This window comes from Athene cunicularia (assembly GCF_003259725.1).
Source record: "Athene cunicularia isolate RWA chromosome 9 unlocalized genomic scaffold, athCun1 chr9_part1, whole genome shotgun sequence".
NCBI classification, from domain to species: domain Eukaryota; kingdom Metazoa; phylum Chordata; class Aves; order Strigiformes; family Strigidae; genus Athene; species Athene cunicularia.
Window position 1 is genome coordinate 7,360,759 of NW_020799110.1, and position 17,350 is coordinate 7,378,108.

Consider the following 17,350-nt stretch of genomic DNA (forward strand, 5'->3'; position numbering starts at 1 on the left):
ATGCCTAGCCTTAGAATAAACATATTTAGGCAAAATATGATGTGTCCCATCTCAATTCCAAATTAAAAATTAGTCAGACCTGAACGCTTTGTATGGTTTCCTTGGTTAACAAAGAAAGTATCTGAGTTTATGAATTGACATCTTTTGGGTGTAAAAATCTGAAAGCTGTGCCTAGAGCTATATTTTATCCTGTTGATGTATAAGTGCTGCTGGTTTGAGGGATGGCTGTAGGAAGGGTAAGATGCTGTTTTCAGTGGTGAGACTGGTGAGAGCGTTGGGCTAATACCTGGAGCTCCTGAATGATGGTTGTGGATCTCGCATACGTTCTTCTATGGCAACTCAGTTGACACATCTTCTGTTTCCTCTTGAAAACCCCGATTTGTAGTTTTATCTTACTGTAGCTTTTGTGAAGAAGTTTTGTCAATGGAAAGATCCTGCCTATTGGGATTTGTTACTTGCCAAGTGAAATAAGATCTTGGATTATCTTGTTTTATCCTCTTTTACTGTCTTCACTGGCTGCCTTCCTGTATTTGCTTTCCAGATATATTGGGGGTGTACAAAGGGGTCATCATTTCCGTTTACTTCCCTAGCTGAGATAGTATAAATTTCAATAAATATTTCTGAAATACAAAAATAGCCGTTTCACTGCTAACTGCACTACTGTTGTCTTTCTCCTTTTTAAAATATTGTATGTTATTCCAACGATGTAGGGGTTTTTCCATCTTGGTTTCTTTATTGCTTAAAATATATGTTTGTTTTCATGACAGAACAGTAATATATTACATTGGAACAGATTGTAAACTGCTTTGGGTTTGGAGGATACCTCTTCCAAGTAACTTTATACTTTCTGATTATCGTAATATTTATAGCGTATCAGTTGCTGAATATTTAACAGTAAAATTTGACTGTTGTGTATTTTCCCTTTGTTTATGACAGTGTTTGCCCAGAATGCTTATTGATAACATGTAATGCAATGCAGAAATCTTGCAAGTCAAAAAGGGGAAAGTTCCGTGATGTTAACTAATCCATTTTATGCACTGTTAATATAATTTTGAGTTTTGGACTGTAGGAAATATGAGGGCTGGTAGAAGGTCAGATCCTTAAGTTTCTCATCCTGAAGTTCACAGGTTTCAGCTTCTCTTTCTTAAAAGCACTGAAGCTTTTTAGCCCAAGGGATTTATTCCAGAGAGGAGAAGGAATACAGTTCTTGTTCTCTTTTGGGAGAGAGACTTCTCTCCATCTCCTGTTTTTGTGTACTTTACATGCCTGCTTTCCATCTTGAGTCTCATGGTCGTTATCTCCATAGAGCCTCTGTTCTGGGGCTCTATCAACCCAACAACTTCAAGTTAAAGTTTGTTGTTAAGAAATAAAATGAAGTAGGCAAGGGTAGGTCCTAACCTGCATGATGCGTGCTTTAACTTTTCCATGGGCAAGTAAAAAGTACTAATGAATGTGTTTGGCTTCGCTCATTTATCACTTAGAAACTCAATATGTAATATTATTTTCTCATTGTAACTTAATAAGAGTAACTGTAATGAGATAAAAGTACAGTTGTGGCCTTTGAGATTTTATTTAATGAAAATCAATGTGTTGCTAACACATTCATCAGGATAAAGGAAATCCAATGTTCCAGGAAAAATCGTTGATTTTATAAGTAATAACACATGTACCACTTTCAGTTTTATTTCAGGGCAGTTTTCTCTGAGTTCTGTAGACATGAGGACCACACATGCTGCGTTGTACTCATCTCCGGTGTTGGACCTTGTCTTTCGCGAAACTTGCAGCTTGTACTTGAGCCAAAGAATGACTGTCTGTGCACAACTTTAGAGTCAGTTCTTTGAGATGCCTACCATCCTCACAGAACCTCAGACGTTTCTTTTATTCTTCAAACAATCGACCTAAAGTATCCTTAGATCTAGAGTTTTGCCTAAAAGGGAAATTCCCCTATTTGCTTAGGCTACAGATCAGTTGGTAGCAATCTAACCTTCCTGACTTTCAATCCTACACAGTAATCTCTACTATTTAAATTAATGGCAGTAGAAAAAACTTTAAATGAGGAGTAGCAGGTGGTGGCTGTTGCTGGGTTCAGCCATCAGAGGGTGACTTGATTGCTTGCATTGGAACAACAAGTTGCATATTTTGCATATCTTGTTGTGATTGCAAAATCATGAGGTTTTCCTGCGAAAAGGTATTCTTGTAACAGCTACTCATAATCTGAATAATTTTCTTTCAAATGTGACACATCCTTAGTAGAAAACTTATATTGTGTGTCACATAATCAGGTTGAATTGCTAATACAGCTTTGATGATGCTGCTTCATTGTATCTCATTTGTCTATTTGGTTTGCTAGAGGTGTGAGCAAATAAAACCATTAAGTTCTTGCAGTCTGGCTACCAGCAGAGCTACAGCTCTACTTTCATGTTGACAAGGTTATTTGTGGAATAGCAAGACTCATTTTCTTTGACCACCTGTCATGTTCATTCATCATATGGCCGCTGTATATGAGCCATCCAATTTGTGCTTTCTGGTAGCAGTCTAAACAGCGTTTGTGAGTAAAACTGTGAGCATTTGTGATCGGAAATCTACTTCAAAAACCTACTTAGTGCCATTGTGATGGATGGTGCACTTTAGTACTTCTCTATATTTCATCGGGCCCTGAAAAGGTGTCACTGTTTACCCATCACGGTGACAGGAAGGGCAGCCTACAGTCCTGGAGAGGGCTGTCTAGTTGGTTTTGAAATAGATATTACGACAGTTATGTAAATAATCTATTGTAGACTAGGTCAGTCCAAGGAAAAGAATGACATCTGAAATATATTTTTATTAAAACTTAAATATCAGCCACTTTTTATAGTTTAAACCTTTTGTCTGCTTGATGAAAACCGGAAAGCCACTCTGGCCAACAGAGTACGTATATAAAGGGAAATTACATTGCATCAAATTTATGTATTAGAAGAAGATGCGTTGTCAGGCAGTCTCTGAGTGAGTGTAGTGTGGTGAATCTGAATGTGCTGCTCCCTGCCTTGATGGTGCTCAGCGACCGGAGAGCTGCAGCTGTGTGTGCTGTCACCCGAGGAGAGGTGGAAGGGCGACCTGGACCAGAGGTGGAGGGGGGGGGACCTGAGGAACCACCGGCAAGAGCCGAGGCGTGTGTTAACCCCCCGAGATCCAGCGTCCTCCTTCCAGTACCACGTCGGTAGGTAGTGTCAGTGGAGGTGCATGTTGGAGCCCGTCTGCTCAGACACACGGAGGTGATCCCTCGAGTGCAGTGAGGTGTAAGTAAGGAAACGTCTTGTCTGGCAGCGCAGCAGAAGGCCGGGCGGCACTCGGCTCATCTGGGTGGCTGGGTTAAAACAAGCCCGCAGAGCACAGCGAACTTCAGGAAGAAACAGGTGTTCGGTTCCAGTGGCACAGTGTTCCTCTGCTCTGTTCACTGTTTCTTTAGCAGCTGTAAAGAGAAAATCTTAGCAGATGTAACGCTTGGCTTGTTGGGACAACGCTCAAGGACAGACTAATTAAGGCAAAATGATGATTGTATTTGCTTTATATTCCCTGATTTTTTGAAAATATATTTGTGTGACCCGAAGTTTTCCTCACCTTTCTTTCACCTTAAATTTATTCACTCTTCGCTTTATGGAAGCGTTAAGGGACTTCTGGCAATCCTAACTCTTCTTTAAACAGAGATACCTAGTGTTCTCTGTTCCATGGCCTTGTCTCATGCTACACGATGCTTCTCTGCCTCTTCAGGAATATCTGACCGACCCAAATCCCTGTCAGTTCCTTTGCTGGTCCTCTGTCCTTTCATTTTTTTTCATCACAGATGCTCTCAGCAAGCCCAGCAAAACATCCCTGTTCTTTTCTGGACCTTGTACACTGGAAGAACTGTGTTGGTTCAGGAACTGTCAGAGGATGCAAGAAAACTAGAAGTAACTGGCATGTTTTTGAAATGGGAATGCATATGCAGGCAGGGGCTTGCTGGTTTGATGGACAGAAGTGAATCACGCCTGTCTCCAAGGCATTCTTCCCAACCCCTGACTATGTCTCCTTTGTACTGACTGCTTGGGCTCCTCCGCTATGTCACCTCACTTCCCTGCCATCGTCCACACTCCCTGACTGATTCTACCCGTTTCTCCTTTTGAAGTATCTGCTGATTTTAGGCATTTATACTCCCAACTTAGCCAGTGATATCTTTGATTGGTTTTGGAGAAGCTTCAGGGAACAGACAAGTGAGAATGCTGACTGCCTCGATCTACAATATGCAGAAGAGATTCTCTACATCTGTTGATAGCATATCAGCCTGCTCTGGTTCATTTGTTTTGGTGACATTTTCTCAGCTAAATGAGAACCCACCGCAGAGATTAATGCAACCTGAAGCAATATGAGAAGTACAAACCCATCTGTTAAGCTCACTCAGTGATCTTCCCACCATTCTTTAATCTTGGCAAGATGGGAATAAGGGAAGCAGGACTGATTGCTGTGCGATCTTCTTTCACAAGGTGGGGGGGGTTGATCAATTCTTAATCAGATATCCCATTTTCTCATGGGTGTGCTCAACTCTCCTCTCCCCATCCATCCCCTCCTTTCCCAGGTCCTTCACTCTGCAGGAAGATGGGAGTTGTCTTCTCCTCTACTGCCTGTGCCTCTAATCTTCCCCACTCGTTGCATGCTCCCCACTTGCGTGCCCTGCAGCCCCCCTCCCCTCTCTGGTCGGTCTGTACAGTACTGCAGCACTGTTACCTTGCAGTACTCGCTCTGTTTCTAGCGCTGCACCAAGAGGTTACAAGTTCCGCTGGAGGGACAATGCATCAGGAAGACCTTGACCCAACAGACTGCTTTCATCTGGTTCGGTTTCATTGTGCTGGAAATGTGATTAGTGCACCCTTATTATCATTTATCTTCCCTCTAGCTAATCAGTGGTAATTTCCTTAACAATATTTCTGAATTAAGATTGGTGTCAGCGGGTTGGTTTTAGAAAATTTTAAAATCTTCCCAGGTTATTTTTACCCCCAGGCAAAATTTCCAAATGAGCCTTCTGCAGCGTGCTCGCTTGCACATCTTGAATTCCAAAGGCAGAGAGTGCGTCTAATTTAGATTAAATAATCACAGCATCTCGCCCTAAGTCTTTCAGTCATTTTTGATGGCACATTGGTGCAAAATATCAAGCTAGAGGGAATCTTGATACATGTGTGCATTTAATTCTTTTAGGCATGCCGATTCAGTTCATTATTATCTTTATTAACATTTTCTAAAATTTCTTCTCTGAAGAGAAATGTACTAGCTAAAATGAATCCCTAGCAACTGAAATCAGTTTGCAGATGGTTAGGGCTTTAGGTTGAATAACACATACACACAAATGAGAAGAATTATGCGATTTTTGTAACATTTAGATGTTTTAGAGGAGCTTTATTTATCTTCTATTTATAGAAGAGTTTCTCAGAAACCTCTTCCACAAATAATCATAATTTAGACCACTGCTCTGCATACCAAGTAGGCACAGCAAATTTTCAAGACGATCTCACTAAGAATATGGATTTTAGAATAGACTTGACCTTTAAACAGAAAACAACATTCAACAATAACTACAGCATAGCTGCCACTCCATTATAATTACATATAGAAAGCTGTGAAATGCAGTGTGAAGGTTATATAATTTAAAATTGCAGTCAAGGACTACAAAAACAATCATTGAAGAGATGTCCTGCAGAACATACTGTCAGTTTTCTGGCATATGTCACATAACCATTCATAAAGTTGTACTGTTCCCTAAAAATAATAGGAGCACATCGTGCCCAAAAGCCTGGTTAATATTGCTGCAAGATTTTTGTGTCACTGAAGGGCCGCGTTTTGAAGATGCAAATGGCTACTGGTGCAAAACCTTTTGCTGTTTTATAATTGCAAGTCAATACTGTACTAATGTATTATTAATAAAGTATTAGTTATGGCATTTCAGTAATAAAGTCATTAATAATAAATGAGGCAGAAGGTGAGGTATCTCGATATCTGCAGATCACTGAGCACTTCCACGCCACTGCACATAATCAGCTAAAGGCATTTTTCAGTAAGGCCTCCGTACAGTATTTGACAGGGAGCGATGTTATATCATAAACATTATATATATATTCCAATTGCATTGTCAAAACTAGAGAGTACAAACAATGATGACTTGGGAAATGGATTTGGTACTTTATTCAGACTTTAGTGCACGTAAAATTCCTATTGAAATCTATGAGAATTTACATCATTTTTAACCAGATGAATTTGGTCTGTTAGTAGTCCCTGTGAGAGAATACAAGTGGAAGTAACTTCTGTAAATGCTTGGATCTCCAGGAAATACTTTTCTCTTTAAATATTTTATTGTACATGATAGACCCAGCAGGTTGCAATCACCTGTGCAGTTCAGTAGATGCCTGGGTTGATACCTACCCAGTCACTCTTCTTTTAAGCCCACTTTTTGTTAACGGTGTTTGGTGCAAACCTGAATACGAAGGTACTCCACATCAAGTGGAAAATCTTTCTGCCAAATCACGAGGCACATTTTGTTTAGGTAGTGCTGTCTTACGGGCTCCCTGTAATTTCTTTTTACATCTTCTTAGTAAATATGAACCTACCAACAACATATCTGTGTTCTGTTTACGTTTGGAAAGACGATATCCTCCTTAGAGGAGGAATTCCAAGTAAAAAGCTGCTTCTGCTGTGAGCTGTTTCGTTTGGGGTTTAGGGATTTTTTTTCTTTGAATTTCTCCAGTATTTTAAATGTTTAAAAATTCCTTGAGGAGATCTTGCTTACAATGAAAACAAAAGCAAAAATTTCCTCCAACAGAGACAATAAAGCAAGTATTATCAGCTTTAAAAAAAGTTGCCAGGATGAGAAAAATGACATAAGAAACAACTACAACTGATATGAGAACACTAACAAAGCATTTTTTTATTTACAAAATGCTCAATTCTTGTCCCTAAAACTACTTATATAACTTAATTGTCTTTTTTAAAAAAAAGTAGTTTCATGCATAAACAATAAAGAACTGATTAAAATGCTGCTCAGCTTTGTGGTAGTTATGAGTGACTGTAAAATACAATATTGATGAAACTATTGCTTGTTCTCATTTTTTAATTTTATTTTTGAGGAGGAGAAGCAAGTCCTAAAACCTTTGGAGGAACATTAGCGATACTAAAGCACATGTAGTTGGAGGAATATTATATTTTATCATGCCTCTACATCCTGTACCTGGGAGCATAGACATAAGATTCTGACCTTGACAGTCTCAGTCATCAGGGGGTCATCCATAAGAATATGGGTTGGAATTACTGTAATGATTTTTTTTTTTTTTTTAAATAATTTTTCTGACATACTGCACTTCATTATTTTTTAAAAATAGAGGAAAAAAAAAAACAACTAAATAATTGTGGTGTTATGAAGTGGTAATACATAGTCCAAATATAGTCATCCAAGGTGACCACTTTAAAAGAATGGAAAAAAGTTCTAAAAAACCCCCAAATATACATGACAGGTTTTTGATATAATCTAATCTAGTTGAGGATAAAGCTGACATTAATTGCATAATTTGTTGAGGACAGATTTTAGTGGCTTGTCTGACTTGTTTGCTGAAGAATTTTGGTATAACAGAGAAGTGGATGTTCCTCTCTAGAGACGGCTTTGAGGAATGCTATAAGCCTGGACACAGAGCCTTAATAGTGAAAAAGACCGAAAAGCAAAGACGACCTATCTCTGAGAAAACCCTTTGAAGCAAATGTCTTTTGAAACCCTTCAGAGCAGGATGAAAAAATGTGCAGCTGTGATACAGCTGGTTGAAAAAATACAGAACTGAGTTCTTGAAAAAAGAATTAAAAATCCCCAAACCACGAACCCCAAACTGTTACTAACCGTGGGCAAGTCTAAGTGTGGTATCCAGGTGCAGTTGGCAGAAGGGCATTGGGTGTGTATGTGAACTGTCACAGGGCCAGAGCCTGTTCACTGCCTGGACTAAAATGTCCTTGCAAATGTTTTTGTTCAGAATTTCACTTTTAAACTGTTTGGAAATACAGCATTTCTGACTGTTGCAATCTCAGAAGAGATGTCCCTGCTTATAAGTAATAAAAAAATCTGTTCAAACTAGACAAAGCTCATAATACATTGGTCTTCCCTTTTTCTAGAATTAGGCATTCCTAGTTTTTTCTGCATGATGTGCCATCTCTTCCACTAAATACAAATAAATCTCATGTAATGAATATTAGTTCCTGTGTTTATCTCATTCATTAAGAGGCCCTTGACATGAATTAATTGTGAGATGGATCAGTTTGATTCTCATAATTATTTCTGATGTTCCTGCGCTCTGCAGTTCAAAGAGAAGGTGACTAATCAATCACCACCTTGTGACTGACCCAAGAGTAGGTGTATGGGAGAAAGAAGATGCTTCAAGGAATTTATCTTCCTTCCACTGAACTATGTTATCATATAGTTAGTCTTGTCTCCTGTAAGAATTCAGTGCTTCACAGTGATGTCTTCGAGGGGCAGACAGGGGTGAATAAGGATAGAAGAGGTTTGGCAATGGCTTCAACTACTAGAGAGCAAAGGTGCTTAAATACGCAAGAAACCTCCTGCTGCCTTGTCATCCAGGAGAGATGTTCCTCCTACTGCAGGTCAGTGTTTGCTAGGCAGGATTCATACTCGGGAAGTATTTTAGAGGATGAAGTAGTATGAGAAGCAGGAAATTGTATTACTGCATCGTTCTTCTAAGCAAAATCTTTATTCCAAAATTTTTTCTCATGTCTTTGTCCACGTTGTCTTATTACATATAAAACTTTTGTATCTTAAAGCTAAAAGAAAACATTATGAACATGCAATGACACGAACTAAAAACCTAGAATGAAAAATGGTATTAATATGGAAAGTGTTAGGTTCAGGATGTGATGGGTAAGACTAACTTTCAGTTCACATCTTTCCCTGAAGATCTTGCTGTTGTCGTAATGCCTGTAGAGTTCCTCTGCCTGAAATAAACTTCCACAATTTTTCAGTTTTCTCTGCAGACAATGAAGATAACTTCTTCACGATGTATAGTGTTTGTAAAGTAGGTATCAAAAATGAAAAGACACCAAAAAATTGCAGAGGGAACCTCTTCAGTAGATGGTACAACTAGTGAATATTTTTAATGATGACCATTGTGCATTCTTTGTCTACTGAATTTAGTCTCTTGTATTTGTTAAAATTCAGGAAAGGGACCACTTGAAGTTGGAAGATGGACCGTTAAGGAAATTTGCGGTTGAGTCAGAATTTATGAGAGCATATACTGAGCTCCCTGTTTCTAGTTTCTTTTTGTTGATTGTTCAACATCCCGGGCAGAAGGGATCATAACAGGTGAAGAGCAAGAATTGAGTACAGATTTCTATAGTAACCGATAGTTCTGTAATAATGTCCCTAACTGCTTTTATTGAAAACACTGCCATAAAGTACTATTGCTACAATAACACTGAGTACTTCTCTAGTGCTGTGAAAGAGGCTCACCCAGATCCCAGGCTGTGAGGAAGATGAGGGAAGCTCTGTTCATTTCCAGCTCCAGAGCTCCAGGCAGGCTGCAGTGATGGCAAAGCTTTTGCTTTAACCAGTGAAATTGGTTATAGGATGTCGGTTCAGCTTAGTCCTTCCTCCAGATTCCAGAATCTCTTCAGACTACCTGATATGTCTTGGATAACGTGAAAGTTTTTCCAGCTTTTCTTTTGAGATGCAGTTTAATGGCATGCCACTGTACAAGGTGAAGGGTTTACTGGGCCCTTTTCTAAACAGGAGCCGTTTCTGTCCTTTGCATGAATTTTCCTCTTTTTCTCCAGGATTTTCCATCCCTGCTGAGAGCATGGGAACCAAGTTCACAAATTCTCCATGGTGTTTCTGCCAATCCTTAGCAGAGATGAATGGTCAAAATGTCTGTGTAAAAATTGGGTACAATTTGATAAAACCTTCATCATTCAACCTGTGGAAAGACTTAGGATAAAGGTGAGCTGTTAATTATGCTATGGCAAGGATACCTGACAGGGACCTATCCTGAACTCCCATTTAATCCTTACTGTCATTAATAAAAATAAAAATTTTAAAAATTAGCTATTTCTGAACAAAAAGTTAAATGTTGCTGCCATATAAAAACCTTTGGATGACTAAGCAATGCAGAATACAGTATCTCATTTAAGGACCAAACGTCAATTCCAACATATCGAGTGCATTTTTAAAAACAAAATTCGAAAGCTTGAGACAACAAAGAACTGGGTTTTCTTCCTGGTACAACTTTGTGATGTGTGATACCTGAATCACAGGCTACATATCTCTTGCAAGATAAGTCTGCTTTCCAAAATGTTAGGTGATTGAAAAATGGAAATATATACTTGTTTAATCACACAGAGCTACACTGTTCTCACATACAACTGTCTTTATATTTGTCTTGGTCAGTCATTAGGGCAACTTGAATTTTTCACTCATATATTCCCTGTCATCTGAATGCGTTGGTAATTTTAGAATGTATTTTTCCCCAGTCTTTTCTCTATGGATGTAATTTAGAGACTATACATCTGTGTAATGACTCAAAACAACAGAATTCGTATGAGATAGGAAGGATGTCATTTTCCTTTTCCTAACTGCATGTTTGCTTCTCTGGGTTTGATAAAATGATGCTTTAACGCTCAGATTTGTGTTTACAGCACTATGTGGCTGGGCATCTCTCTGATTATGTTCAAGTGCATGATGTTTGGCCAAGCGAGGGCTATAAGTACTCTTTGAAAGAGCATTTATTATACTCTGAAAAACAGAGTTCTCACTGACACTTCTGAAAGTTCGAGTGTTCTCTCGATGCAGTGGATGACCTCCTCTTGTACATATGTGTCATTATCTGCATCCTTGAGGTGGTAGCTGTCGGTTTTATTTTTATGTATCTATGTATTTGTAGTAACAACATATGTCTTATGTGTTTGTATAGCAAATGTGCATAGAATTACAGATCGCCTGTGTATTTCAGTACGCTATGCATGAACTAGTACGAGAGTTGTTCGAGAAACAGACTTTTCATCCTCTGAAAATAGTGCCATTTCAACATGCGTTCTGAGGAAACCTGAAAATTGTAAGGCTGTTTGCTAGATACTTTTGTTTTGACACAGCCAGAGTAACTCTAAAAAAGGAAACAATTGAACAAAGTTGAAACAATACTCTCTAGGAAATTAAAATATCAAATCTATTCTAAAATGAAATATTAAAATTTTACTTAAATTCAAAAGCAATTCCATGTAACATTTCACTGCAGTTGACAAACGTTTTGTCTTTGATAGAAACTGTTTGCTTTCACAGGACATGGTTCTTATGACCTGTCATTTCTGACAGGAGATTACCTTCCTTCTCTGGATGTGTAGGTGCAAACTCACGTTTCACTGTTTTACGTTGAGCCTACAAGCAGACGAAGGGGAGGGTGCCCAGTGCCATTTGGTAGCCTATCCTGCCCAGTTGAGTTGGATCCTTCCCTACAAGAGCTCTCTAGCTGGCAGTTCCTGCTTCAGCCTGCGGAATCTATTTATATATAAAGTGCTTCTAGGCACCATCTGTAAGGTGCAAGCATCTTCTCTAAAGACTCAATGGTTGTAGCTACTATAGGGGGAAATGCCTGGGTTCTATTTGATACATGACAAAAAGGCCACCGGAGGAGGACAGTCTGCAGCCTCTGGGTGGTTTGCTTTCATTCTTCATGTTTGAGAGTAGCCAATAAAAACTCCACCTCATTGCAATCTGTCCTTGAGAATTTGTTGACTTCCGACATAATGGGACTGGATTCTGACATAAAGCCATTTCACCAAAAATGTTAAAGCCACATTTAAATCACATCATTATAATTTACTCTATAGATATGTAGCTTATGATTTATTTTTTAAGATGTCACATCACAGCTGAACAATTCTGTTTAGTTTATCCTTAGTCTGTGTAATTTGTAAATGTATATTTGCATGAATAATTACTCCTGCATAAACTAAACCAAGTAGGCTGGCAAGTACAGATTACTGTTTCTTCTTAGGAAAGTATGATCAATGTGGCTCTATGCTTTATGGACTAATGATACTAAGTATCTTTGCAGTTAATTCTTATAAAGACGGGGATATAAATAATATTAAACACATAAGAAAGAATCATTAGAATTTAAAATTTTGTCGCTAGTAAGGTGAAAAATAATCAGCGCTGCATAATGAAATTTTGAAATAATAAAATTTCTGAGAGGGCTTTAGGTGTCAAATGCTATCGTGTCCTTCAGTGTTTTATAACCAAAGCAGTGTTCTTGGAGATTTAAAAATAACTAAGTATCAATTTAATATGACTAAAACTAAGAATGTTTCATTTCAGAATACTTGAAAAACTAGATTTGCATTTAAATCTAATTTAAAAAAATGAAAAAAAAATACTTATTTGGATATTTTGCTGGTTATCATGGATTATAAAGTTACATTCAAGTATTAGTTTTGGCTTCTGCTAAAGGGAAACTTGAAGAGTGTGATTTGGGACAGAGGGCGGGGGGAAGGAATGAGTGAATTAAAAGGAGGAAAAATAAAGTTGAAAATATATATAGAGGGAGGAGTCTACAGGATGAGCATTATCAACAGGGAACTGAGCTATGTCAGCTCAGATTTATCTGGGGCTCTAACTATAAAACAGGGAAGAGGTTCTTTCTGTAGGCTATAAAAAGGCTTCGATCTTAATTCAGTCGTCTTGGGAGTTGGTAGGGGAAAAAAAAAAAAAAAAACAAACAAAAACAACCTGCTGTAAAAAGCAAACGAGTTAAACCTTAGTATCTTTCTAAAAATGATACCAGAACAGCAAAAGCAACCTGTAGGAGAAGAGCCCTGCCTGGAATAGAGCTGTGTTAGCTGGACAGATAGGATGAGGAGGGAGAGAGAGCGTGTGAAATATGTCTGTGACTGAATTCAGTCTGCAAGGCCAAACTTTATCGAACTGAGGTTAAGGGATGTCTTTTTTCTTCCTGTTTGGATACAAATTACAGTTTCAGCTGTCACTTTAATGTAGTGTGCAATTTTATGTAATAAAAACTAGACACAAAGAATCCTTTTTGACTGTAAGCTGACACTGTGAGTCATATTGAATTACTCTGGAATTTTATTATTTGAGTAGGAATATTGAAGTAAAGAAAGAAAACTTCTAGGGTAAGGTGCTAACAATCATGAAGAAAAGATGTCGTGAGTCTGTTCAAAGAGGACTGACTGTAGGTAAAAATTACTAAATTACTAATTACTTAATGATCACTGAGTTGTTTAATGACCACACACAGAGGTATCTTGCTGTGTGGAACAATACTGGAGTTCTGTGATTTAAATCTGCCCAGACTCTGTTGGTTAGGTGCATCTCTTAGTATTGTAATGGAGCAAAATCACCTCCAGTTAATCCAGGTATGTAATGATTTGGGTTTTGAGCTCAGCGTGTTCAAATTCAGATGGCACAGATCATCTCTTTTTGGCTTGCCTCACGCAGTTGTTTATAAATACATTAGGTTATTATTTTTCATGGCATAAGATTATTTTCCTCATTCCATTTTTTTAAGACATAAAAAGAAGCTCAAGGGTAGGCAATCCTGTGCTGCTAGAGAGTCTGGATATAAGTAGCGTCCAAATTTGGGCGATAAGGTAGGAGAATTTACTGTCGAATATACAGTTTAGTCATTCACATATCACAGAGGCATATCTCTGTAGTTACCCCAAATTTATCACAAGATTTCCCAGGCAGTTTGGGAATGGCCAAGTGTCATAGGACACACAAACCATTGTAAGTTATATTTACTACCAGAAGACAGCATGCTTGGATTTTGAGGCCCTATACCAAATTTTTCATAAAGAAAATAGAGTGAAACTCACCAGGGGATTTCAACGATAGTGTCATTTTGAAATTACTGTAAACAATGGAGTATAGAAAACTCAGAAAACTGAGTTCTAAATAAAGGAAATTCTGGTTTATAGCAAAAGCAACTCTATAACAAATTATTATTTCTTCTGAAAAAAACCCCCTAAGAACACGTAAAAATCTCTCTCAAATTCTGCATCAGATTGTTTCCTGATTTGTTTTTGTCTTGTGTCTGACTTGTCTTTATTTTACTGAATGCTGACTTACACCTTTGGTCATGCTTTCTCAAATCTTTTCCTCCTCTGGTAATGCTGAACCTAGTAACATAAGAGAAGAGAAAGCTTACTGCCCTTGCACTGACCTTCAGTGAGTCCTAACCACAAAGGAACAGACTGACTCTATCTGCTCACACCAAGTGCCAGTACTGTAAAAGAAATCAATAGTTAGGCACATAACTTTCTTAGTTCGACCTTCAGCACTTCAGCTGACCTAGAGACACTCATCAGATGCATGCCACAAATCCTACAAACACAGAAGGTCTCTGACTCTCCCTCTTTTTCCTAGAACCAAGTGAAGGACAAATTTTGAAATATAACTTTGAATATTAACATGTCTAGAAATACAATAAGGATACAAAAGATGGGTATGGCTCTTTGTCTCAGGCTTACTATTTTGGACAATGAAGAAGGTTTGGGTGGTGGCAATCACAGGGAGACAGCTGTGGTTCCCTGATTACCAGAGGGATGCTTTTGGCTGAAATGGGAGCAGCAGCTTCTGTCAGAAAGCATAACAGAGTTTACAGCAACAAATTATTTAGCATACTTGGGCACAGCTCTGTTATCTCCCCTTTCCTTTCTTCCTTTTCTCTAATTTTAGAGAAGAGGTAGTTTTATGTTTGCAGCTTTCTTTGCGTTTCTTGATGTCCAGCTTTGATCTACAGCCAGCTTGAGTTTACTTTTATGCTCTGCTGAATACTGCCTTCAGCCCCAATTTCAGAGCTGTGCAAATAACATCATGAAGTGTTTAATTAAAGCTAGCCTCGTGTCCTGATTGCAGACTGAGGTCTTCTCAGATACTATTTGCAAATATATTTTGGTGGTTTTACTTTAGACAGGATGACTAGTTGAAGGTTATTTACTTGTGATTGATCATGCATTGGAGGTTTCTGTTACCTTTATGTTGTGAATGACCTGAAAATAGTAGCTGAATGTTGATGGACAAATAAAGGGCATTGACTTGAATGAAAAAGGGGGATGCAGTGGGCCCGTACAGTCCCAGAACTGAGGTGTTTATACTCCTAGAATTACATATGTGCCTTTTGAAGAAGTTGCGTTAATTCTGAGGAAAAACAGTCCTAAATATATTTTATACGTAGCATTTAAGATTGTTTTCTTCAGTACTTGGAAGTTTCTTTAGGTCATGCATTTGTAACGCTCTCTTGGTGCGTAGGTCACAACTTGCAGGAATATGAACTTGACTGTGCTACTGAATATCAGTCGTTCTCACAGCTGCAGCTTCCACGGTCCTGTCCTCCCAAATATGTCTGTAGAAGCTGTTTACTAATATGAGTCAACATATTCATGTTTGATAAAACATATTTATAATTTGAGGTTACTGAACTGTGTCACTAAGTAACGTTAAGAAGAGATTTTTTTTTTTCACCACAGCCATTCTATATGCTACTTCTGGTTTTGTTTTCTGCAGAAGTTTACACCTTTCAGATAAGATTTCTCTGAGATTGCTCGGTACTGACCTTAATGTATTCTCTTAAGAAATAATAGTAAAACTATTTGCTTAGGTGTGGGGCTTTTCTACCTTGAGATTCACAGCCTTGATAGCTAGACCAGATTCCTATCTCCACGACCTCCTTGGTGTTCTCCACAGACTCCTTGGTGTTCTCTTCCTGGGTTTTTTTTTTTTTTTTTTTTTTTTCCCCCATGTGGGTTTTTCCCTTAATCTTTTTCCTGTCTTGTGTGTCTCTGGCAAATTAGCCACAATCTTCCTCTTAGGCAGCGTTTTGGATACAGATGTATAATGCAGTTATTAACTTCCTTTCCTCATTCAAGTGGACGGAATGATAACGATGTGATATGACAAACACATTTTCATTATTATTTTTGACCTATTTAACTTATCCTTTTTTAATTGCCTCAGCATTTGCAAAGAAAGCAGTTTTAAAATAGTATCCAGCATCTTCAAGACCCCAGCTGCCACCTGCTTCATAGAGTTAATCATACTTTTCCTTTCCAAGACCTGTCTTACTCTTTTGCATCCATTACTGGATGAAGTATGCTGTTTCATTCTCTTTCATTTTGGAGATAAGTAGAAGAAATTGGGAAAGGATCCTTGACTGTCTTGATTGTGGCATTTTCAGAGCATTTGTCTGTTCTGTTTGGGAGGGATTTTATCATAGTTTTTAAGACAGAAAGCTTACAACTCGTTGAGAATCATCTTGGGACTTAGAAACTAATAATAAGTCTAACATAAAATAATTACTTTTTCTAAAAATGTTTGGTTTATTGCCTACCCCTACTTCATTTCATGCATGGGGGAATACCACTGAACTCCATATTGCACACTGCAATTTGCTCCTAAATAGTCATGTCTTTCAAACAGCATAGCATGAAACAATTCCAAGAGTAAGTACCTAATTCAAATGGATAAAACAATTCATTCTTCAACAGTTTCCCAGTTTTTAGGGTGAGAGGATTTACCCTTGCATATCTAAACCAAGTACACAAGTGCTCTGTTTGAGAACTCAATAAAAGGATGAGTTCCCTTTTGTTTTTGAACAGACTTATCCTACCAAAGGAAAGCACTTTAACAAATATGGGTAACTGAGGGTGGGGCATTTTGCATTTTAAAAATCTGGAATGTACAAAATGAGGATTATGTCAAGTTGTGAGCATTTCTTAAAAAAAAAAAAAAATTAGAAAATTTAATCATTATTCATTTTTTGGGGTGTCAGGAGTGTTGTGAATAAAATGAGACTTCATGTAACACAAATGGACTGTTAATTTCTCAGTGGATTTTTGAGAGGGTAGCACTCTTCGGATTCAATTGGAATTTTAACATTATTTTAAAGGTGTATTTTTTCAATATTTTATTTTATACTAGTAATAAAGGATCCAATTAGTTAAGCCCCAATGTATTAAATAAAAACAGAACACTCTGAGCTAGTATTGCTCTACTGTATTTGATGAGATGTTTTTATTAAGTAGTGCAAAATATTTTGCATTTTATTACAAATTTCACTGAAGTATTGAAGTGCAGAAGAAAGGAAGGGGCAGGAATAATTTTTAAAATTATCGTTATAGTTTAATGTTTACCTGTTAGTTTCTGGACTGTACTACCAAAATCTTTTGACCTTTTTCTAAATGGCTGTTAACGTCATTTGGGAGGGAAGGAGCCAGGTGTAGTTTTACTCAAGAGATTTTATTCCTTTTTTTTTTTTTTTGGTCAATTTAACTGAAGTTGGATCTGAGA

General features: G+C 37.8%; 1 protein-coding gene across 1 annotated transcript in view; it reads left to right on the plus strand.

The window, feature by feature from the left end:
• NAALADL2 (N-acetylated alpha-linked acidic dipeptidase like 2) overlaps nt 1-17,350 on the plus strand; it is a 429,638-nt gene that overhangs the window by 202,168 nt on the left and 210,120 nt on the right. The gene's annotated exons all lie outside the window — the stretch shown is intronic.